Genomic DNA, 24487 nt, shown 5'->3' on the forward strand with positions numbered 1-24487 from the left:
GGTTTTTCTTGGGGTAGGAGAGGTGACCCCAGGTGTAGAGGATTGAGTCAACTGTACTCTCTAATTCGTGGCATACTATGAATAGCTCACTGGTCTGTGTAAGACCTTACTCTTTATTTATTCCTTTTGTCCCCATCACCATGTGGGAAACCATTCTAATGTATTTGAAAAAAATGTATATTGATGCTTTGTGTTTATATTTTTAGTTTGTATAAATGAGATGTTAGAGAGCTCTTTCCATTTCTTACTTTTCTCACTAAACATTATGTTTTAAATTCTGCCCATGTCTGCTGTGATGTATGTTCATCTAACCGATAGTTTTTAATTGCTGTAAATACTCTGTGATGTGCATTGTTAGAGGGAGAGCTTTTTAAGAAGGCAAGCGTATGTGACAAATGTGTCAGAGAGAGTCAATAAGAAAGGTTAAAAATCGGGAGATTTGGCAGCATGGAGACTTTGCTGGGGCAGTTTCACTGGAGGGTGAGGGCAGAAGCCAGAGCAGTGGGTGGGTTGAGTGGGGCTTGAGAGGCAAGCAAGTAGAAATAGTGAGTGTAGATAGCCTTTGAGAGAAGGGAAGGAGCAAGGGGATGCAGAATTAAGGAAGGGTTTGGAATTTTTAAGCTTTTGTTGTCCAAATAATCCACGTCCATTTGTAGAAAAATTAGAAGTTCAGATGAGCAAGAAGAAAAATAACAAAATGGGAAGTGTATTGGTTTCCTAGAGCTAACATAACAAATTACTGCAAACTGGGTGCCTTAAAACAACAGAAATTTAGTCACATAGTTCTGGAGGATAGAAGTCTGAAATCAAGATATTGGTAGGGCCAGGCTCTCTCTGAAGGCTCTAGGGGAGGGTCCTTCCTTGCCTCTTCCGAGCTTCCAGTGGTTGCTGGCAATCTTTGGCATTCCTTGGCTTGTAGATATATCCCTCCAATTTTTGCCAGTGTCTCACATGGTATTCTCCTTGTGTGTCTCCTCTGGGTCTCTGTTTTCTCTTATAAGGATACCAGTCATTAGATTAGGTATCACCCTAATCCAGTATGATCTCATCTTAATTTAACTGCTTACATCTGCAAGGACCCTGTTTCCAAATAAAATCACATTCTGAGTTTCCAGGTAGACATGGATTTGCGGGAGAGCGCTACTCAACCTGGTACGGGAGGCTTGTGTTTTCTGTTTTTCTCCCTCCCTTTTCCCCTCCTCCCTTTTCTTCTTTAGGACGAGGAACAATTTGAGCATATTTATAGATTAAGTGGAAGAGTCAGGAGAAAAGAAGTTGGAAATGAGGGGAATCACAATACTATGTGGATCAAGGTCCCAGCAGAGAATGGAAAGGTGAGCGGGAGGGCACTGGTAAAGGGAATGGGACCAGGGCCCAAAGGGATAAAAGGCCTGCCTGGGTTCCAACAGCCCTGCCCAATCTCTGGCTCACAGCCTGTTGCAGAATTACTCTCCTCAAGTGTTCACTAGGTACAACCTTTCATGAGGCCAGTTTTATCAAAGGCTGTTAGGTAGGGGAAGTGGAACACGCCCAGAGAGGGATCAAATGCAGGGCTGTGGGAGAGAGTTCACTAGAAGGACACATGCATCCTACCTTGCTTCCAACTTGCTGGGATTTCAGGAAAACAAATGACTTTCTTTATTTTCCTGTATATGTTGAAGATCTTTTTTTCCTTCCTCAAAAACTCCCTTCTAATAAACTGGACAAACCCAAGAAACTCCTAAATTCTCTATAGTTCAGAAGAAGGTAATAACCTCTGTCAGTTCCCAACATTTAAACTTGGAAATAAGTTCAGCTAGTAAATTTTTATTTGCTTTTGAATAAACCACACTTTATTTTATTTTATTTTTTTTTGTACATCCCCGGTTTCCTATGTGAGGCTCGATGATTCATTAGTTGTGTATAACACCCAGTGCACCATGCAATACGTGCCCTCCTTACTACCCATCACCGGTCTATCCCATTCCCCCACCCCCCTCCCCTCTGAGGCCCTCAGTTTGGAATAAACTACACTTTAAATAAAGCATACTAGATGTGGCAATTTTAAATGTAGCTCAAATCACAAGGCATTCTTTGCTGCTAAGCTTTAGGATTACTACATCCGTTTCAACTATTCTTTGAATTTCTGTCAGCTCTGGGGCTCTAAGTCTTCTCTTTTAAAACCAGTGGGTTTATACCTACTGAGGGGCAGGGCTGAGAGACTGTGGAAAAGTCCTTTCTATAGTAGAAGACCATCCCTATGGTTCTGCCTAGACTCTAGCATGTGGTGCTTGCTAGTTAGTTGGTTCGTACTTTGTAGAGGTTAAGTATCAGAAAACTGAACTCAAACTCTAACCTCTTAAAGTATTTATTGGCTTATGTCGCTGCCAAGTCCAGATGTAGAATGGCCTTCCAGGTTAGTTTGATTTAGGAGCTGAAAGACATCACTGAGGACTTAGTTCATTTAAAAAAAAATTTTTTTTATAAGTAGACTCTACCCCCAGTGTGGGCCTCAAACTGTAGGACCCTGAGACCAAGAGTCACATGCTCCATGGACTGGGCCAGCCAGGTGTCCCAGTTCATTTCCTTCCTTCCTTCCTTCCTTCCTTCCTTCCTTCCTTCCTTCCTTCCTTCCTTCCTTCCTTCCTTCCTTCCTTCTTTCTTTCTGTTTTTGTAAACTCTATGCCCAATGTGGGGCTTGAACTCACCACCCAGTGATCAAGAATTGCATGCTCAACTGACTGAGCCAGCCAGGCACCCTCCCCCAATTCATTTTCATTTTCAACTCCATCTTTCATGGTGCCATCTTTATCCAAAGGCTGTCTGCCCTCATGGGTGCAAGATGGCTGCCAACAGCTCCTGAGTCTACATATTTCTAATGTGTCAGAGAAAGATAGATTTTTTCCCTCCAAATATCAAAGAAAATGCTGGGCTTCAATCTGATTAAGCCAGTTTAGATAATGTGCTCATCAGGGTCCATGACCAGAGAAATGCCACAAGATGATTGTTCACTGAGGTAAAAGGTGATTGGCTCAGACTCTTTGGGCCTGGGGCTAAAGGGGTATCAGTTCCCTCCATAGCTAAGCATAGAGGAGCAGCTCCCAAATGAAACTCTGGGTACTTTTAGAAACAGGAGAAAATGGGGAATGAATTTTAGGTAGTCAATTCAACAATTGCCCACCACACTTTGCTTCTTTGTCCTCTGCTAACCACAGTTTCTTAGCTCCTCTTCTTGCAATTAGAAGCTCCTGAACTTGATTTATAATTCCCATGCTCTGTCCCATTCCCCATCAACTCTTATTCTATTCATATACAAAGTCTGTTCTTAGAAGGATGGTTCTCTGAAATGCAGAGATTTCCCTGAAACTCATTCTTCCCCAACCAAGGCAATGGGTCATACTAAAAAGCCCCTTGTAGACTACTGAGAGCAAAGATCAGAGGAATAATAAGATCTAAGGGTAAGAGCCTGCTGAAAATATGGCATTGTCAGGATAAGACCAGCTTTGGCTGTGGAAACGATCTGGACAGCATGGTTCTAGCTCAGCACAGATAAGTTGCACAGTAAAAACAGGATGACAGGACTGGTGACCACCCTGGGCATGCAGTCAAAGATAAAGCTTCCTGGATGATCGGAGGCCTAGGACCTCTAGTATCTAAAGTGCAACCCTGATCAGGGATGTGATGTACTGCTTACGAAGGACTCATGGGTCCCTATAGCTGATAGCACAGGGAGAACCAAGGCCAGGACAGAAGAGTTCAGGGCCTTGATGACAAGAGAATAAAAACAATCAAGATTTAGCCAACTAGGTGGGAAGAAGAGCATCTCCCACCAAGTGCAGTGAGCTTCAGTCATTCATAAAATATTTAGTGAATTCTGACTGTGTACCAGGGGCTGTGCTGGCTCTGGAGATACAACAATGAACAAGTTGTCCCTGCTCACATGGAGATTGCAGTAAGTGAGGGCATGTATTAGTCAAGTTTGTTTTGCCTTTAGGAAGCAAAATGTCCTTGCAGGCTTGTTGGAAGAATACTAGAGGTTCTTAGAGAATTCACAGGGACTAAGGCAGCTTGGGGCACCTTGCTAGCTGGAGGTTAACCACCTCCTCTGGGAATGCTCTTGTTAGTGCAAAGGGGTTTCTGTGTCCAATCTCTGTGGGTATCAGTTCCAGATTTTGAAAGGGAGAATCTGACTGGTTCACCTTGAGTGACTCAACTATGTTCAGGGCCCAAGGTTGTAACGTACAGACATGGTCGTCAGCGTCCTACCCTGTCTGTTGAGTGTAGTTTCCAGAGAAGGGCAGAATGGTGTGCACTGAAGATCACTGTGGACAGAGAGGTCGATAAGCAATAGCAGTTACAGCCTCGTGTTACCAGTGCTGTGTTAGGGAAGCGTGAAGGTATGGGGGAGTGTATCAGCCAAGATTCTTTTGGAGGCAAGGTTTAGAAAACCAACTTAAACCAACTGAGGCAAGAAGGGGATTTAAAAAAATTATTTTATTTATTTATTTGAGAGAGGAAAAAGCAGAAGGAGGAACAGAGGGAGGGACAGGAGGGGAGGGAGAAGGAGGGGAAAGAATCTTGTGCAGATTCTCTGCTGACCATGGAGCCTGAAGTGGGGCTCAGTCTCATAGCTGAGATTATGACCTGAGCCAAAACAAGAGTTAGATGCTCAATGACTGAGCCGCCCAGGCACCCCCAAAAGGGGAATTTATTGGAAGGCTCACACTGAGAAGGGTGAGGGGCAGATAGTATCAGCGGTCGCTAGAACTAGGGAACAGAATGCTGCCAGGTACTTTTTTTCTCAATCTCTCAACCCCACTTCACTCTGTGTTGTCAAATTCTTTCTCTTAGAAAGCTTTTTCTTTGGGATGCCTGGGTGGCTCAGCCAATTAAGTGTCTGCCTTCAGCTCAAGTATGATCCCAGGATCCTGGGATCAAGTCCTGCATCGGGCTCCTTGCTCAGCGGGGAACCTGATTCTCCCTCTGCCTGCCACTCTCTCTCTCGCTGACAAATAAATAAAATCTTAAAAAAAAAAAAAAAAGAAAAGCTTTCTTTACACGGCATGAAATATGGCCACCAGCAGCTCCTGAGTCTCATATCTCTTGTCCTTACCACTAGAGAATAAATCTCTTTGTTCAGCTTCAGTTACAAAAATCCTAAGGAATGACCCTGATTGGCTTGGCTTTAAGTATGAGTCCATCCCTTAAGCAATTAATGGTGTCTGGGGAGGTAACATGATGTAAAAACATATTCCACACTACAGCTTCATGCTTACTAAATGACAAACCAAAATGATTGATACCAAATGCTTTAGGTTAATATTCTTTGTACTAGTTATCTTTTGCTGTGTAACAAGTTACTCCCCAACTTAGTGGCTTAAACAGCAATCAATGTTTATGATCTCTCATAGTCTCTGTGTTTTGAAATTCAGGACTGGCTTAGGGGACTGGTTCTGGCTCAGGGTCCCTCCTGAGGTTGCAGTCAAGTTGTCAGTTGGGGCTAGAGTCATTTGAGTTCTTGACTGAGGCTGCAGGATTCACTTCCGAAATGGGTCACTCACATGGGGTTCAGTCCCTCCACATGTGGGCCTCTCCACAGGTATCTTGAGTGTCCTCATGACATGGTAGCCAGCTTTTCCCAGAGTGAGCAGTTGAAGTGAGTGCAAGGTGAAAGCCACAATGTCTCTAATGGCCCAGCTTCAAAAGTTATGCTCTATCATTTCTGCAGTATCATTTTCATTACACAAGTTGACTCTATTAAATGTGGGAGAGGACAACACAAAGATGGGAGTACCAGGAGGTGAGAATCATGGGGGCTGCCTTAGATCTGTCTTAGGCCACTGTATTCCCCAAAACACATCCTGTAGAACTTGGATGTTAGAAATTGTTACATGAAGACAGGGATTCACAGTCAAGTCAGTTTGAGAAAGGATAGACTGAACCAAGTTAAACAAGTGTTTCCATAGAGCTTTTAGTACATTGACACCTGCTTAGAACCCCCGATAGGGATAAATAGCATGAAAATTTCTTTCTCATTCTCAATTTTTCCTCCAGTGGGTCCTCCCCCCCTCCCCCTTCCTGCTTCCTGCTGCTTCCTACCCTGTAAAGGCTTATCAGAATGCTGCCTGTCTCCTGTTAAAAATGTGTATTTCTGGGGGCACGTGGCTGGCTCAGTTGTAAGAGCATGCGACTCTTGATCTTGGGGTTGTGACTTTGAGCCCCACGTTGGGTGTGGAGATGACTAAAAAAAATTAACTTTTAAAAAATGTACATTTGGGGCCCAGGTGGTGCAGTTGGTTAAGTGTCTGACTCTTGGTTTCAGCTCAGGTCGTGACCTCTGGTCCTGAGATTGAGTAGTCAGAGTGGAGTCTGCTTGAGTTTCTCTCTTCCTCTCCCTCTGCCCGTCCCCCCACCCCACGCTCACGCGGTCTCTCTCTTTCTAAAATAAATAAATAAATCTCTAAAAAATATACATTTCTCGCAAAGCAATATTTTCATTTGGAGATGCTTGTCTTTGACCTTCCGAAGCCTTCCTATTCATTTGGCAATTCACATCCTGAAAACCTGGGGAAGATTAAAACGTAAAAGAACACAAACTGAGGGTTTCAGAGGGGAGGGGGTGAGGGGATGGGCTAGCCCAGTGATGGGTATTAAGGAGGGCACGTATTGCATGGAGCACTGGGTGTTATATGCAAACAGTGAATCATGGAACTTTACATCAAAATCCAATGATGTACTGTATGGTGACTAACATAACATAATAAAAAAGTTTTTTAAAAAAGTAAAAGAACACATTTTCTTGTGAGGTGAGTGGTCAATCTCTAAGGAAATTCTGCAAAGAAGTTTCACGAAGCTGTCTATGTTGGTGATAATGTTGGGTGATACTGAGTCACATAGTGGCAAATACCATTTGAAGAACAGCACCCATTTATATGTGAAAATTTGGGTTGCTTTTTTAAGATGAAAATACAAGGTATGGATTAGTAACATCTTGTACTTTGAGTTTTTGCCAACAAATACTGAACCTTTCGGTTTTGGGACCTTCTCCACCTCCTCTTGTCTAAGTGGGTTTTGTTGTTGTTTCTTTTGTTTAGGTTATTTGTCATGGCCACAACCCAATTTCATCACATTTCTGTAAGCTGCTTATACCATCTTGAATTATTTAACTTGGTATAAACACTAAGGTGTGTATACGAAAGCTCCTACACCATATGTGTTTATGGAAATGTGCTTATTTAGATGTTTCCAGGCATAGCATCTGCTCTTATGCATCTTTTATAATAGTTTGCATGGAACCCTTATAATTCTTGATCTTCACCATCTGATAATTTTTCATTCAAGAGAGTTTCCCCTCGTATGTTTTTGATAAATGGTCATTTTTAATATTTTAGAGCAAAAAAAAATCTAAACTAAAAATAAGAAGTGATCAATAAAAAAGGCTTTCCTGAGATCTTTAATTTTCATTATCCAATGCATACTTTTTAGAAAGAGCTGATGTCTGTGCATTTAGAAGAGTAAGGTCATTTGAATATTATCTCAAATGGAAAAACCCAAGTTTATTCAACCTGTGATTCACATGGAAATCTAGGTCCATAAAGGCTGCTGAGAATAAATCCTTTCCGTCCTTCTCTGGACTGAAAGTTTGGGCTTACCCTGGATTGCTGCTCACAGTGTTCTTAGGCAGCCTGTCTTCCTGCACAAAATGGCGTTTCATAATATCCAGTGTTACCCAATGGCCTCTTTTAAATTGCAAATCCATCTTAAGATTCTTTGGTTGTCTCTATGGAGAGAAGACTTAATAAATCTCCAAATAGGATCCCACAGAGACCTGTATGTGTACGGCTACTAATTTCAGAAAACAATGAATCATGCAATAAGCTACATCTACCTTCTTGAAATAGCACTTGAAACAACCTATTATTAATAACATTTCCTGAGTTCTCAAAACCAGAAAATCAGCTCTATCTAGGGGAACATCTTGATTTACCAAAACATACATTGGTTCAAATGCAGTAAAGGAAATGCAACCATCTTGACTGTAAAATCTCCTGCTTTTAAAACTAGGAGAGGTGCCCAAGGGCTGTTAAAGGTGTGCACCAGGGTCTCCATAGGGTGGTTTGCAAACCAGTAGCAGGATGCAAGATGATTTTAGGTGGTATATAGATAAACTTTCAAAAAATTGTAATTACTATTTACTTGTTGTAGTGGGTCTAGTAGTGTCTTTCTCAAAATTCATGTCTACCCAGAACCCGAGTGTGACCTTATTTGGAAATAAGGTCTTTTCAGATGTAGTTAATTAAGGATCTTTTTTTTTTTTCCAAAGATTTTATTTATTTATTTGACAGAGATAGAGACAGCCAGCTAGAGAGGGAACACAAGCAGGGGGAGTGGGAGAGGAAGAAGCAGGCTCATAGCGGAGGAGCCTGATGTGGGGCTCGATCCCATAACGCCGGGATCACGCCCTGAGCCGAAGGCAGACGCTTAACAACTGCACCACCCAGGCGCCCCAGTTAATTAAGGATCTTGAGATGAAATAATCCTAGGTTTAGGGTGGGCCTTCAATCCAATGACTGGCATCTTTATAAGAGAAAGGAGAAGGAGATTTGGACACAGACATATAGAGAAAATGGTTGGAGTGATGTGTCTACAAGCCAAGGAACATCAAGAAGCTAGGAGAGGGATGTGGGACAGTTTCTCCCTCAGAAACTCCGGAAGTAACCCACTCTAATGATACATTTATTTTGACCTTCTGGTCTCCTGAACTATGAAAGAATAAATTTTTGTTGTTTGAACCCACCCACTTTGTTATAATTCGTTATGGCAGGCTTTGGAAATGAATACACTTTAAAAGACGTATTACACAATATATACACAGTGTATAAAGCCTGTGATTTCACAGCTGATACTGTTTAGACTAGTATTCTCTAAATTTATTTAGGTAGCAAAACATGCACTGACTTAAAAAGAAAGTAAAATTGAGGAGGCAGGATGATCCTGCAAAGCTGAGGTGAGTGGCAAGTGGCTGGAGGACCAGTTTGGGAACCATGGCTGTTGCTGCCCATAGACTGCTTCCGTCTGGAGTGGCACAGTGGGAGACCGGGTCAGCTCTCATCTCCGCCCCTAATCAACTCTCTGACTTTGGGTAAAATACAAATAATGGCCTCAAGAAGCCCCGCCTTCCTCAGCAGTAAAATGGGCACAAGTAATAAATATCTTATGAAGATTATGTAGGAATTATGAGATCCTTTTCCTTCAGCCTTAAAATATTGAAAGCTTAGTTATCCAAACCAATTTTGTGAAGTGTTGGGGTGGGGGAGCTCCTGGCAGCTGGGTTGATAGCTAAAAGAATATTTTGGAATCAGTGCCCTCAAAAGTGAGTTACAGGCGATAAACACAGAGGGCTGAGCAATGTAGGAAGTGAATTGTGATATACCGGTAGGAACTGGCACGAGTTCCCCTTGATGAGTCATAGCTGGTCAACTTTCTGTTATTTCTGCGTCTTATGCATTTTATGAGTTATGATGGCTTTTATTTCTCCCTCTTTTTAACCCTATAATCCTGGAATTCGTAAAAGTGAGGAAAAGAACTCTAGATGTAATCTGACATATCTTAGATACAGGAAAATATATATTTAAGAAAGTTCAGAGATATTTTGTAACTTTGATGCAAATCCCTAGAAATACTCAAGGATGGTTTCCTAAGCAAGCCTGGCTGGAACCAGCAGGTGAATTGGAGTGGGAATTATACAGCTAACATCTGTTATGTACTAGTCAATGGGTAGACACTATTCAGTGGTTATCTCATTTAATCAGTCCTGAAATCTCTGAGGTAGGTATTGCTTATTAAAATTCTTATTGTACAGATAGGGAAACAGAGGCTTGGAGAAGTTAAGTAACTTGTCTCAGATCATATAAAGACTAACTTATTCAAGATCATCAAACAAGGTAGTCTGCCTTGGGAGCCCGCACTCTTAACCTCCTCATTATACTGTGTGAAGGCTTAAAAAATGTTGAAATGCAGGAAGGGGAAGAATGTCCCTACATTGTGCAAGAGATAGAACTTCAACTCTATGAAACTCAGATTTCCCATCTGTGAAGTGGATGCAGTAACATAAACATCACAGCATTCCTGTGAAGTTAAGTAAAATGTTGTCTATCCAATACACTATGGGATGCATGGGAAATAAATAGCCTCAATTGTGCCAAGTGTTTCTTTGGAGGTAACTTACCTAATCCTCACAACAACATTTTGAGATAGGTATTATTATCACTCCTATTTTACAGGTAGGAAAACTAAGGTTTAGAGACATTAAGTAACTTTCCCAACATTACATTCAGCAGAGTAAGAATTCAAACTTAGGAAGTCTGATTCCACAGTGCAAGCTCTCATCTGCTTCCTTTGCACGTGAAAAAGACCTGGGAAGAAAAAGCCAGTTCATATTTAGGATACATTTATGCAAAACTAGGGTGCAGTACGTATGCTATGTTCTGTGCTATTCAGATTGCATCTATAGTGGTGTGTTCCAGTTTGGATGATTCTTTTTAACAGGTACTAACAAACTGAAAATGACATGATAATGACAGGGGTTGAAAATGATCTCAAGACCGGAACAGCTGAAGATGTTTTGGTTTGATAAAGGTGCACAAGGGGTCAGGGAGATAGATGTCTTTGGGAAAGACTGCTGTCTAGCAGGCTGACCATATCTTGGTATAATCACTATGGGTCCTGACTCTGATCCTAGGCTTGGAAGTCCAAGTGTTTCACTGTATCAGTTAATCAATATTCAGAGTTGATTATATACTTGGCAATCAACTCATACTAACCAAACCTCTAAGAGACTGATGCATATACTGGAATGTTAATTAATTGCTTAAAATAGGAACATAAGCACCAAACAGATTTTATGCATGTTTAGCTGATCAGAGCACCTTTTTGTTTTTAGGGGGTCTTATATTCTTCTGTCAGAATGTGTTTATTTATTTATTTTTTTAAAATACTTTTTTATTATATTATGTTAGTCACCATACAGTACATCACATCATTAGAATTTTGATGTAAAGTTCGATGATTCATTAGTTGCGTATAACACCCAGTGCACCATGCAATACGTGCCCTCCCCACCACCCATCACCAGCCTATCCCATCCCCCACCCCCCTCCCCTCTGAAGCCCTCAGTTTGTTCTTCAGAGTCCATAGTCTCTCATGCTTCATTCCCCCTTCTGATTACCCCTCCTTTCTTTATCCCTTTCTTCTCCTACAGATCTTCCTAGTTCTTATGTTCCAGAGATGAAAGAAATCATATGATAATTGTCTTTCTCTGCTTGACTTATTTCACTTAGCATTATCTCCTCCAGTGCTGTCCATGTTGCAGCAAATGTTGAGAAATCGTTCTTTTTGATAGCTGAGTAATATTCCATTGTATATATGGACCACAACTTTTTTTTTTTTTTAATGATTTTTTATTATATTATGTTAGTCACCATACAGTACATCCCCGGTTTCCGATGTAAGGCTCGATGATTCATTAGTTGTGTATAACACCCAGTGCACCATGCAATACGTGCCCTCCTTACTACCCATCACCGGTCTATCCCATTCCCCCACCCCCCTCCCCTCTGAAGTCCTCAGTTTGTTTCTCATAGTCCATAGTCTCTCATGTTTCATTCCCCCTTCTGATTACCCCCCCCTTTCTTTATCCCTTTCTTCCCCTACTGATCATCCTAGTTCTTATGTTCCATAGATGAGAGAAATCATATGATAGTTGTCTTTCTCTGCTTGACTTATTTCACTTAGCATTATCTCCTCCAGTGCTGTCCATGTTGTAGCAAATGTTGAGAACTCGTTCTTTCTGATAGCGAGTAATATTCCATTGTATATATGGACCACAACTTCTTAATCCAGTCATCTGTTGAAGGGCATCTCGGCTCCTTCCACGATTTAGCTATTGTGGACATTGCTGCTATGAACATTGGGGTGCATATGGCCCTTCTCTTCACTACGTCTGTATCTTTGGGGTAAATACCCAGTAGTGCAATGGCTGGATCATAGGGTAGCTCAATTTTTAACTTTTTAAGGGACCTCCACACTGTTTTCCAGAGTGGCTGTACCAACTTGCATTCCCACCAACAATGTAGGAGGGATCCCCTTTCTCCACATCCTCTCCAACAATTGTTGTTTCTTGCCTTGTCTATTTTTGCCATTCTAACTGGCGTAAGGTGGTATCTCAGTGTGGTTTTGATTTGAATTTCCTTGATGGCTAATGATTTTGAACATTTTTTCATGTGTCTGTTAGCTATTTGTATGTCTTCATTGGAAAAGTGTCTGTTCATATCTTCTGCCCATTTTTTGATTTGTTTATTTGTTTCTCGTGTATTGAGTTTGAGAAGTTCTTTGTAGATCTTGGATACCAGTCCTTTATCTGTAGTGTCATTTGCAAATATATTCTCCCATTCCGTGGGCTGCCTCTTAGTTTTTCTGACTGTTTCCTTGGCTGTGCAGAAACTTTTAATCTTGATGAAGTCCCATAAATTGATTTTATCTTTTGTTTCTCTTGCCTTTGGGGATGTGTCATGAAAAAGGTTGCTTTGGCCGATGTCGTAGAGGTTGTTGCCTATGTTCTCCTCTAGAATTTTGATAGATTCCTGTCTCACATTGAGGTCTTTCATCCATTTGGAGTTTATTTTTGTGTATGGTGTGAGATAGTGGTCAAGTTTCATTCTTTTGCATGTAGCTGTCCAATTTTCCCAGCACCATTTATTGAAGAGACTGTCTTTTTCCCACCGGATGTTTTTTCCTGCTTTATCAAATACTAGTTGCCCAAAGAGCCGAGGGTCCATTTCTGGGCTCTCTATTCTGTTCCATTGGTCTATGTGTCTGTTTTTGTGCCAGTACCATGCTGTCTTTGTGATCACAGCTTTGTAGTACAGCTCGAAATCCGGCATTGTGATGCCCCCAGCTTTGTTTTTCCTTTTCAACAGTTCCTTGGAGATTCGGGGCCTTTTCTGTTTCCATACAAATTTAAGGACTGTTTGTTCCAGTTCTTTGAAAAATGTCCTTGGTATTTTGATCGGGATAGCATTGAAAGTGTAGATTGCTCTGGGTAGCATGGACATATTAACTATGTTAATTCTTCCGATCCATGAGCATGGAATATCTTTCCATCTTTTTGTGTCTTCCTTAATGTCTTTCAAGAGTGATTTATAGTTTCTAGAATATAGGTCCTTTACGTCTCTGGTTAAGTTAATTCCAAGGTAACGTATGGTTTTTGGTGCTATTGTAAATGGGATGGATTCCCTAATTTCTCTTTCTTCGGTCTCGTTATTCGTGTATAGAAATGCAACTGATTTCTGAGCATTGATTTTGTATCCTGCCACGTTACTGAATTGCTCTATAACTTCTAATAATTTGGGAGTGGCTTCTTTTGGGTTTTCCATATAGAGTATCATGTCATCTGCAAAGAGAGACATTTTGACTTCTTCTTTGCCAATTTGAATACCTTTGATCCCTTTTTGTCGTCTGATTGCTGTTGCAAGGACTTCTAGTACTATGTTGAATAATAGTGGCGAGAGTGGGCATCCTTGTCGAGTTCCTGATCTTAAGGGAAAGGCTTCCAGCTTTTCTCCATTGAGAATAATATTTGCAGTAGGCTTTTCATAGATGGCTTTTATGAGATTGAGAAATGTACCTTCTATTCCTACACTCTGAAGGGTTTTAATCAGGAAAGGATGCTGTATTTTGTCAAATGCTTTTTCGGCATCGATTGAGAGCATCATATGGTTCCTGAGTCTTTTCTTGTTGATATGATGTATCATGCTGATTGATTTGCGAATATTGAACCACGCTTGCATCCCAGGTATGAATCCCACTTGATCGTGATGGATAATCCTTTTAATGTACTGTTGGATTCTATTAGCAAGTATCTTGTTGAGGATTTTGGCATCCATATTCATTAGGGAAATCGGTCTGTAATTCTCCTTTTTGAGGGGGTCTTTGTCTGGTTTGGGGATCAAGGTAATATTGGCCTCATAGAATGAGTTGGGTAGCTTTCCTTCTGTTTCTATTTTTTGAAATAGCTTTAGGAGAATAGGTATTATTTCTTCTTTGAATGTTTGGTAGAATTCCCCAGGAAAACCGTCCGGGCCTGGAGTTTTGTTATTTGGAAGGTTGTTTATCACTGACTCAATTTCTTCATAATTAATTGGCCTGTTTAAGGAATCAATTTCTTCCGGTTTCAATCTTGGTAGTTTATAGGTTTCCAGGAAGGATTCCATCTCTTCCAGATTGCTTAGTTTATTGGCATATAGCTGTTGATAAAAATTTCTAATAATCCTTCCAATTTCAATGGTGCTCGTCGTGACCTCTCCTTTTTCATTCATAATTTTAATAATCTGGGTCCTTTCTCTTTTCTTTTGGATAAGTCTTGCCAGTGGTCTGTCAATTTTATTGATTCTCTCAAAGAACCAGCTTCTAGTCCTGTTGATCTGCTCTACTGTACTTCTGGTTTCTGCTTGATTGATTTCAGCTCTAATTTTGGTCAACTGCTTCCTCGTACGTGGATTAGGCCTGTCCCTCTGTTGCTGTTCCAGCTTCTTGAGGTGGGAATATAAAAACTGCATTTTAGATTTTTCTATTCTTTTGAGTGAGGCTTGGATGGCTATGTATTTCCCCCTTAGGACTGCCTTTGCAGTATCCCATAGGTTTTGGACCGTTGTATTTTCATTCTCGTTGGTCTCCATAAATTGTTTAATTTGATTTTTGATTTCCTGGTTTATCGAGTCATTCCTGAGCAGGATGGTTCTTAGTCTCCAAGTGTTTGAGTTTCTTCCAAATTTTTCCTTGTGGTTGAGTTCCAATTTCAGAGCGTTGTGGTCTGAGAATATGCAGGGGATAATTTCAATCTTTTGGTATCGGTTGAGACCTGTTTTGTGTCCCAGAACATGGTCTATTCTTGAGAATGTTCCATGGGCATTAGAATAGAATGAGTATTCTTTGGTTCTGGGGTGTAGTGTTCTATATATATCTATGAGGTCCAACTCGTCGAGTATGGCATTCAAAGCCTTTGATTCTTTGCTTAGTTTTTGCCAGGGTGTTCTGTCTATTTCTGATAGTGGAGTGTTGAGGTCCCCTACTATTAATGTATTTTCATTTATATGTCTCTTTATTCTGGATAAGAGTTGGCTTGTGTATCTTGCTGCTCCCCTGTTGGGGGCATATATATTTATAATTGTCATATCCACTTGTTGAATACTTCCCTTAAGAATAATATAGTGCCCTTCTGCATCTCTAACTATAGTCTGTAGTTTAAAATCCAATTTATCTGATATGAGAATTGCTACCCCAGCTTTCTTTTGAGGACCATTTGCGTGAAAGATGGTACTCCATCCCCTTACTCTCAGTCTGAATGCATTTTTGGGTTTGAAATGAGTCTCTTGTAGACAGCAAATGGATGGGTCATTTCTTTTTATCCAATCTGCAACCCTGTGGCGTTTTATGGGATGGTTCAAACCATTTACATTAAGACTGATTACTGATAGATATGATTTTAATGTTGCCATGTTGCCAGTAAAGTCTTTTTTTTGTATTGGCTGTGACTTTCTGTTCTGTATCACTCTTGGGGCCTTTTTACTTTTATAGAACCCCCCTTAATATCTCCTGTAGGGCTGGTTTCGTAGTTACAAAATTGGTTAGTGACTGGCGATTCTGAAATGTCTTTATTTCTCCATCAATTCTGAATGACAGCCTTGCTGGATAAAGGATCCTTGGCTGCATGTTTTTCTCTGAAAGAGCTTTAAATATGCTCCCCCAACCCTTTCTCTCATTCCAGGTCTGTGTAGACAGGTCTGACGTAATTCTGATGCTTTTGCCTTGGTACGTGAGAAATTTCTTTGCCCTGGCCGCTTTCAATACTGTATCCTTGCATCTAATATTTGCAAAATGCACTATGACGTGACGTGGCGTAGGTTTGTCGTGGTTGAGCTTGGGAGGGGTCCTCTCTGCCTCTTGGACACGAATGTTTGTTTCCCTTGCTAGATTAGGGAAGTTTTCAGCTACAATTTGTTCAAATATCTCTTCTAGACCTCTGTTTTTCTCCACCCCCTCGGGGATGCCGATGATTCTGACATTGGATCGTTTCATTGAGTCAGTAATCTCCCGTAACCTACATTCGTGGGCATGGATTTTTTTAAGACCATCTTCTATTTTCATTTTTTCCTCTATTAACCCATCCTCCAATTCACTAACCCTTTCTTCTGCTTCTGCGACCCTGGCTGTCAGAGCCTCTAGTTTTGCCTGCATTTGGCTCATAGAATTTTTAATTTCTGTCAGATTCGCTCTCATTTCTGTCCTTAGGGATTCTATATTCTCAGTAACCTTTTTGTTTATACTTTTTTCAATTCTACTCATCATTTTGACCATCGTTACTCTGAATTCCATTTCTGATAATTTGGTTACATCCATATCCATTATTTCTGTGGCAGAGGCCACAGTCTCACTGTCTTTTCTTTGCTGGGGGGGGCTTCTCCTTCTTGTCATTCTGATGAAGAGAGGTTGCGGGGTTTCCAGAGCCCAAATTATTGACTGGGTCCCAAGCCGTGCCCCTTGTTTTATAGGGATCTTAGGGATGTGGGCTTCTTCTTTAAAGATTTTATTTATTTATTTATGTGGCAGCCAACCAGCGAGAGAGGGAACAGAAGCAGGGGAGTGGGAGAGGAAGAAGCAGGCTCCCAGCGGGGGAGCCCGATGAGGGACTCCTTTCCGGAACGCCTGGATCACGCCCTAAGCCGAAGGCAGGCGCTCAATGACTGCGCCACCCAGGCGCCCGGGTTGTGGGCTTCTTGATTTTTCAGCCTGCCTTCTGTGTTCTGGGGGAGGGGCCTGCCGCGCCGATACTCAGGCAGCCATGTTTGGGTAGAGTCTCGGCGTCCCCTGCGAGGGGGGATGGGGTTGGGCACTCCCTGAGCCGGTATTTCCAGGCTTTTGTTCTCTGGCGGCTTTCCCTGGCGGTTTGCTGTGCCTCTTCTGAGAGTCAGGGCAGCAGCGGCCGAATCTCAGCCTCTGTCACGGAACAGAGGGATCGCGGCCCGTTCTCTACTAATGTTCTGGCCACTTTAACTCTGTTACTGTTGGTGCTGCTCAACCCTGCAGCTTCCCGGGATGTGCGCCCCACACCCGGCGTCCCAGCCCTCACTTCCAGGGCCGGCGAGTCTCTGTCCTTTGTGTTTCTAATGCCGCCAGCCGCCCCGCGCGCGCTACCGGATCTCCCGGTCTCAGTCTGGATCCAGTGAGCGCACCGGGATTCCGGGGTTACGCGAGATGCCTGGTGGCGCGCGCACCCGGCTCACGGTCTCAGTCTGCTGTTTTGCGGGTGCCGACCAGGTCTCAGTCTGCTGATTTGCGGGTGCCGACCACGAGCCACGCCCGCTCTCCCGTGCAAGTGGCTACCGCTTCCCGGCACCCGAACGCGGCGGCTCCCTCCCCCTTCCGTTTATCTTCCGATATCTGTGCACAGTTTCATGGCTCCCCGCTTCGTACCTCAATACTCAGCGCTGGAGATGTTCATTTGTAGAGATCCAGATGCGTCTTCCTGCGTCTCAGGCTGGTTCCGTGGTTGTTTAGGCTGGTCTGGTACCTATCCAGCTCGACTCGGAGGACCGGCTGAAAACGGTGTCTCCTACTCCTCCGCCATCTTAACTCCTCTGGACCACAACTTCTTAATCCAGTCATCTGTTGAAGGGCATCTCGGCTTCTTCCATGATTTAGCTATTGTGGACACTGCTGCTATGAACATTGGGGTGCATATGGCCCTTCTCTTCACTACGTCTGTATCTTTGGGGTAAATACCCAGTAGTGCAATGGCTGGATCATAGGGTAGCTCAATTTTTAACTTTTTAAGGGACCTCCACACTGTCTTCCAGAGTGGCTGCACCAACTTGCATTCCCACCAACAATGTAGGAGGGATCCCCTTTCTCCACATCCTCTCCAACAATTGTTGTTTCTTGCCTTGTCAATTTTTGCCATTCTAACTGGTGTAAGGTGGTATCTTAGTGTGGTTTTCATTTGAATTTCCCTGATGGCTAATGATTTTGAACATTTTTTCATGTGTCTGTTAGCCATTTGTATGTCATCATTGGAAAAGTGTCTGTTCATATCTTCTGCCCATTTTATGATTTGTTTATTTGTTTCTCACGTATTGAGTTTGAGAAGTTCTTTGTAGATCTTGGATACCAGTCTTTTATCTGTAGCATCATTTGCAAATATATTCTCCCATTCCGTGGGCTGCCTCTTAGTTTTTTTGACTGTTTCCTTGGCTGTGCAGAAGCTTTTTATCTTGATGAAGTCCCACAAGTTCATTTTATCTTTTGTTTCTCTTGCCTTTGGAGATGTGTCATGAAAAAGGTTGCTGTGGCTGATGTCGTAGAGGTTGCTGCCTATGTTCTCCTCTAGGATTTTGATGGATTCCTGTCTCACATCGAGGTCCCTCATCCATTTAGAGTTTATCTTTGTGTATGGTGTGAGAGAGTGGTCAAGTTTCATTCTTTTGCATATAGCTGTCCAATTTTCCCAGCACCATTTATTGAAGAGACTGTCTTTTTTCCACTGGATGTTTTTTCCTGTTTTGTCAAAAATTAGTTGCCCAAAGAGCCGAGGGTCCTTTCCTGGGTTCTGTATTCTGTTCCATTGGTCTATGTGTCTGTTTTTGTGCCAGTACCATGTGTCTTTGTGATCATAGCTTTGTAGTACAGCTTGAAATCCGGCTTTGTGATGTCCCCAGCTTTGTTTTTCCTTTTCAACAATTCCTTGGAGATTCGGGGCCTTTTCTGGTTCCACACAAATTTAAGGAATATTTGTTCCAGTTCTTTGAAAAACGTCATCGGTATTTTGATCGGGATAGCACTGAAAGTGTAGATTGCTCTGGGTAGCATGGACATTTTAACTATGTTAATTCTTCCGATGCATGAGCATGGAATATTTTTCCATCTTTTTGTGTCTTCTTCAATGTCTTTCAAGAGTGATTTGTAGTTTCTAGAATATAGATCCTTTACGTCTCTGGTTAATTCCAAGGTAGCATATGATTTTTGGTGCTATTGTAAATGGGATGGATTCCCTAATTTCTCTTTCTTCAGTCTCATTATTTGTGTATAGAAATGCAACTGATTTCTGAGCATTGATTTTGTATTCTGCCACATTACTGAATTGCTCTATAACTTCTAATAGTTTGGGAGTGGATTCTTTTGGGTTTTCCATATAGATTGTGTTTACACTGTGGTAAGCTGACTTGTTAGCTTGCAGGTAGGGTAAAATTGCAAGCCCTTGGTATTTTCTGACCTAGGGTGATGGTCTAAAATTGATGTCTTGTTATTTTATTAATCGAACTTATTCATATGAACAATATTCCGTATGTGCTTTAGAACATCTGTATCTTGTCTGCAAATTGTTTTTATTCTTTTCTTGTTTTTCAGTTGGGTCATTTTTAATTGGATGGTGGGTTTCTATTGCTTTTCCTTTTTCTACAGTGTAAAGTGTTTTTCAAAATTATGTGTAACATTAGACAAAATTATTTGAAGTCAATACATTTTTATTTAAGGTATTTTACATTTTGTGATTCCTTCCACTGCCCACCAAGTTCACAGTAGTTCCTCTAAAGCTTGAGTCAGGGTTTATTTTCCAGATGGGTCTTTTGAAAAGAACCTATGCTAATTCACAGTTGTGCTGTGCTCAGTCAATAATTGGTTTAGTTGGGCTTCTTTTATCTCCACTTGACTATGGACAGACTGATGACATACCTCAGACTATTCCCCACCTAGAATCTCTGAGATCTAATCCCTTCAAGTGATTTACTTTAGGGCCACTTTCAGGGACAGGGTACATGGACCTGTCTGGTTCTCCATTTCACACACCCTTGAAACATGAATGAATTCAAATCGTATTCCCTCCCAGTTATCACCCACAAGAATAGTACAGACTGTGGGATATGCCAATAGCTTAGGTCAAAATATTTAACCATTCGGCCTTTCATACTTTTAGCAACTCTGTCTTGTAGTTCTTTCCCACAGATCTAACAAATCGTTCTGTGAGGAAAGCAAAACCACATTGTTATTCTAGGAGGCATTTTCAGTGATGTGGGTCTATAGGAAAAGCCTCATGGGGATAGACCTCAGCTATCTATTGTTTTTTTTTTATTGATTGATACGTTTTTAAATATAAATGTATGTGAATATAAAATATTAATCTATGTTTAGATAATTCAGATAAAATGAGATTTATATATATATATGTTGTAAAAAATGAGGTCTAACTTTTTTTTTTTCAAGATTTTATTTATTTATTTGACAGAGATAGAGACAGTCAGTGAGAGAGGGAACACAAGCAGGGGGAGTGGGAGAGGAAGAGGAGGCTCCCAGCGGAGGAGCCTGATGTGGGGCTCGATCCCAGAACGCCAGGATCACGCCCTGAGTCGAAGGCAGGCACTTAACCGCTGTGCCACCCAGGCGCCCCTAGGTCTAACATTTTGTTATATCGGTTGCAGTATTGTCTGTCATAATTCACTTGCTTTTTGACTTTCTATTTGATTTGATTTATTTATTTTAATTCCAGTATAGTTAATATACAGTATTATATTTAGTTTTAGGTGTACAATATAGTGATTTAACAACTCTATACATTATTCGGTGCTCATCATAAGTGTACTCTTTAAGTCCCATCACCTAGTTCACCCGCCCCCATAACCATTAGTTTGTTCGTAGTTTTTGTTTTTTTTAAAGATTTTATTCATCCACTTGACAGACAGAGAGTGAGAGTGTGAGAGAGAGAGAACATAAGCAGGGGGAGTAGCACCAGATGGAGAGGCAGAGCAGGCTCCCCACTGAGCAGGGAGCCTGGTGTAGGGCTTGATCCCAGGACCCTGGATTCATGACCTAGACCAAAGGCAGACATTTAATCAGCTGAGCCACCCAGGCACCCCTGTTCTCTGTAGTTAAGTGACTTTCTTTATATGTTTTGTGCCATACCCATAATGTATCTGAGTTTTATGTTTTATCAAAATAGCTTTCTTCCCCCAAGATTATATTTTTCCCATTTTTTATCCTTTAAAAAATTTACATTTTAAATACAACTGGAATTTAAAGTCTAGCATGAAGAAGGCATTTAATTTTAATTTTTTCCTTCTACTAACACCATTTATTAAATACTCTGTCATTTCCTGACTGGTTTTAAATGCCTCATTTATCATATACTAAGATCATATGTATGTATATATATTTTTTCTGGACTTTTAATTCTGTTCTATTGATCCATTTTTCAACAAAGCACATTATTTCAAATATTGTGACTTTATGGTACATGTTGATATCTGGTAAAATAAGTCGTTTTTCTTGTTCTTTTTCTAAAGACTTGACTTTTTTGGCACATCTCATAAATGAATTCTAAAATTAGTTTGCCAATTCTATAAAATACCCTGTTGGAATTTTGATTAAAATTGTATCACGTGTATTATTTAATTTGGGGAGCATTAATATCTGTATAATTTTGAACCCTTTTATCTAGGAATATCTTTTAAGGCTTTCATTAAAATTATATGGTTATCTTCAATACAGTTCATACTTTTAAGTTTTTTTATGTAATTCAAGGTTTCATTGGAACTGAATTATAGTGCTCTTCTCTATTACATTTTCAAATTAGTTGTTGCTGATTAAGAAAAGCTGTAGATTTTTATATGTTAATCTTGTTCCTACCTTTCTGAAGTTTACAATTAGTCCATAGAGATATTATGTGATTGCCTTGGATTTTCTGGATATATATCTACCTTGCCAGTATATTTATAAATATTTCATATTTATTTCTTCTTTTCTGATCTTTTTGTATTGACCGGTAGTAACTCTAGGGCAAAATTATTGACCACAAAAGTAGGCATCATTTTATCTTGTTCCTGATTTTTATGGAGATGTGGTATTCTACTCTTCAGAATAGTTTACAAATATTTTACTTTTCAGAATGTTATGTGGAAATTGGCAAAATGTTGGTAACTGTTGAATATGAGTGATAGTTACACAGAGCTCATTATTCTTTTTGTGTGTATATGTTTGAAATTTCCATAATGAAAGGTTAAATGAAACAAAATAGAGCCGAATTAAAAAAATAAGAATTGTTTTAGGTTTTTGGGTGGAAATCCCTTTTCAATTTAAGGAAGTATCTTTTTTTCTTAGCTTACTGTAAATTTTCTATTTGGGATGGGTATAGAACATGTGTCTTCAAAAAACTGAAAGAAAAACTGTGACAGGGCCTACCCATCTCAAAAGACTGTGGAAAAGCCATGAGAATCTCAATATAAAAAATTGAGAACTCACTCGAAATCTTTAGATTGGCTTCTCTCTCTTCATCAACTGACAGTTTTCAATAAAAGCAGAAGTGCCTCGAGGACCCTCGGCCATTGCTGAAAACACAGAAGGGACTAAATAAATCATGTATCATTGTTAGAGGGTTTTCGGGAGGAGAGAGCTGTAGGTCATGGTAGCTGTGTTGTACCATCCTGGTCCCCTCTCAGGACTGAAGGACTTACCCTCCAGCTGCCTGGATGATAGTTGGCTGATGGTTTTCAGCTGCCAGCTGTTTCCAGGAATTGCCCGTGGCTGAAAAGAACCACCTTGCTCAAGCTTCTGAGCCCTTTCCAGGAGCAGCTGTGTCCAATGACTGGCCTGCGTGGAGCTGTAAAATCCTAGCTTGCTTGCCCAACTCAGAACAGGTCAAAAGGGTTTTCCCAACTTCAGAGCTCCGTGCTGGGTGGCTGAGGCCTTAGGGCTGCCAGATAAAATACATACAGATGCCAAGTTAACTTTCAATTTTAGATAAACAACAATTTTTTAGAATCAGTATATCCTAAATATTGCATGGGACATCTTGCTGCTAAAATTCTTTTCGCTCTTCATCTCAAATTCAAAGTTAACTCTGTGTTTATTTGCTAAATCTGGCAGCCCAGTGAGGCATCGAGGCCTGACTTCCTCGCCTGTAAGCCTGCTTCTTTTCCATGCTCCGCAGCTGTTGATTCTCGAGAGCACTCCCCAGCCAGCCCCCTGCATGCTAACTGTTGTCTCAGTCTGCTTTCTCAGTGACGAGTCTGCGATAGAGGATTAAAACACTTTTCCTTGCCGTGCCCAAATTTCAGAACCAATTGAGAGACTGGCACATGGGTCCAAAAGACAGAGATCTCTCTAGATTGGTGATTGGAGAACGGAGACTAGAGGACACGGCTAAGTCTGAAAGCCTAACGGGTTTGCTCGTCTGTCCTTCCCAATCGAATTTGCTTGGAGTGCCTCACTAAGTTTCTTTATAGCTGTTCCTGTCACCTGTTCATCAATTCGGTAAGTCATTCCTCCCCTCCTGGGGAGGTGCAATTGGGGTGGGCAGGAGGCCAGGACGGTTAACTCTTGCTACTGACCCTCTACATGAAAGCAGAGGCAAGGGAAAGAGGTCTCTCACTAAACGGCATTGTGAAGGATAAAAGCAGCTGTTTTCAAACGGTCAGTACAGATGATCATTATGTGAGCCTGATGCAAAATCGGCTGAGACATTCGAAGGTATGGATTCTGTGTCTTTTGCCTCCTCTGACTTTTCTCCTCTAAGCGAGGGATTTCCTCAGGAAATCTTCTTGATCTGTGTGATCTGCTTTGTCAAGCTGGCTAGTCTTAATGTAATGTTTTCAGAGGCATGACCTTCAAATCCACACGTGCTTTGGCCTCTCCCCTGAGCTTCATTCAGTTCTGTATTCCAGAAGTTTCATCCTACCCCTCAATTTTCTGGAAATACCCTGAATACAGTAGGTTTCTGCTTCAGTGTGAACAAATTCTCATTCAGGTTGCCAAGCAATGAGAGGTCTGTTTCGAGGAGAATGCACATGGGAACCGGGGAAAGCAAACATCAAGGCTTTAAGAAGAGCAGGGACTGGAGGATGGGACAAGACATGAATGACTTTCATTTTAAATTTTCAAAGGACCTGTTTCTTGAGTGCTTACTATGTGCTAGGCGAGGAGGGAATCCCAAAACACCCAGGGAAGGGCCTCAGCTGTAGCTGTTGGTAGATTTCTACTGTAGTGATTCGTTCATAATGAGCCTCACTATCTGCATGTCTTGCTTCTGTCGTAACTGCTGGCTTAGGTTTTCCCTCTGTCTCACAGCTTTAGCGTCTTCGTTTTACTTATGCTTTATGGTTCTTCTTAAGTTTATGACTCTTCTTGGCATCCTTTAGGGTTGCCTACATGTAACAGCCTTATTTCCTTGTATGTATGTGGGTTTTTTTCTCCCCAGACTCCGGAGACAAGTAATTGGATTGGCTGGGAGCAGGTTTTTTTTGAGCCAGGCTTGCTCATAGGTCTCTGATTAACCTACAGGTTGGCTGCCTCTGGGTCAGATGTTGACTCCAGTCTAACCAATTATGGCTGGAGGGAGTATGTGTTCCCTGAGGACTTTTGCAAGCCCCAAGTCAGGGCAAGCACAATGATCAGTGTGGGTCAGTCTCTT

At 41.3% G+C, this 24487-nt stretch overlaps 1 long non-coding RNA gene and 1 other non-coding gene across 2 annotated transcripts in view; one reads left to right on the forward strand and one right to left on the reverse strand.

Annotated features, from left to right (window-relative positions):
- The window catches only part of LOC148108644 (uncharacterized), a 436992-nt gene that overhangs the window by 22483 nt on the left and 390022 nt on the right, over positions 1-24487 (forward strand). The window lies entirely within an intron of this gene.
- LOC123780973 (small nucleolar RNA SNORA18) lies at positions 20006-20137 on the reverse strand. Its single transcript, XR_006776564.1, has one exon. It is a non-coding gene; the product is annotated as a small nucleolar RNA SNORA18 (small nucleolar RNA).

This window comes from Ursus americanus, chromosome 17, assembly GCF_024610735.1.
Source record: "Ursus americanus isolate L20-20 chromosome 17, mUrsAme1.1.p, whole genome shotgun sequence".
NCBI classification, from domain to species: Eukaryota; Metazoa; Chordata; class Mammalia; order Carnivora; family Ursidae; genus Ursus; species Ursus americanus.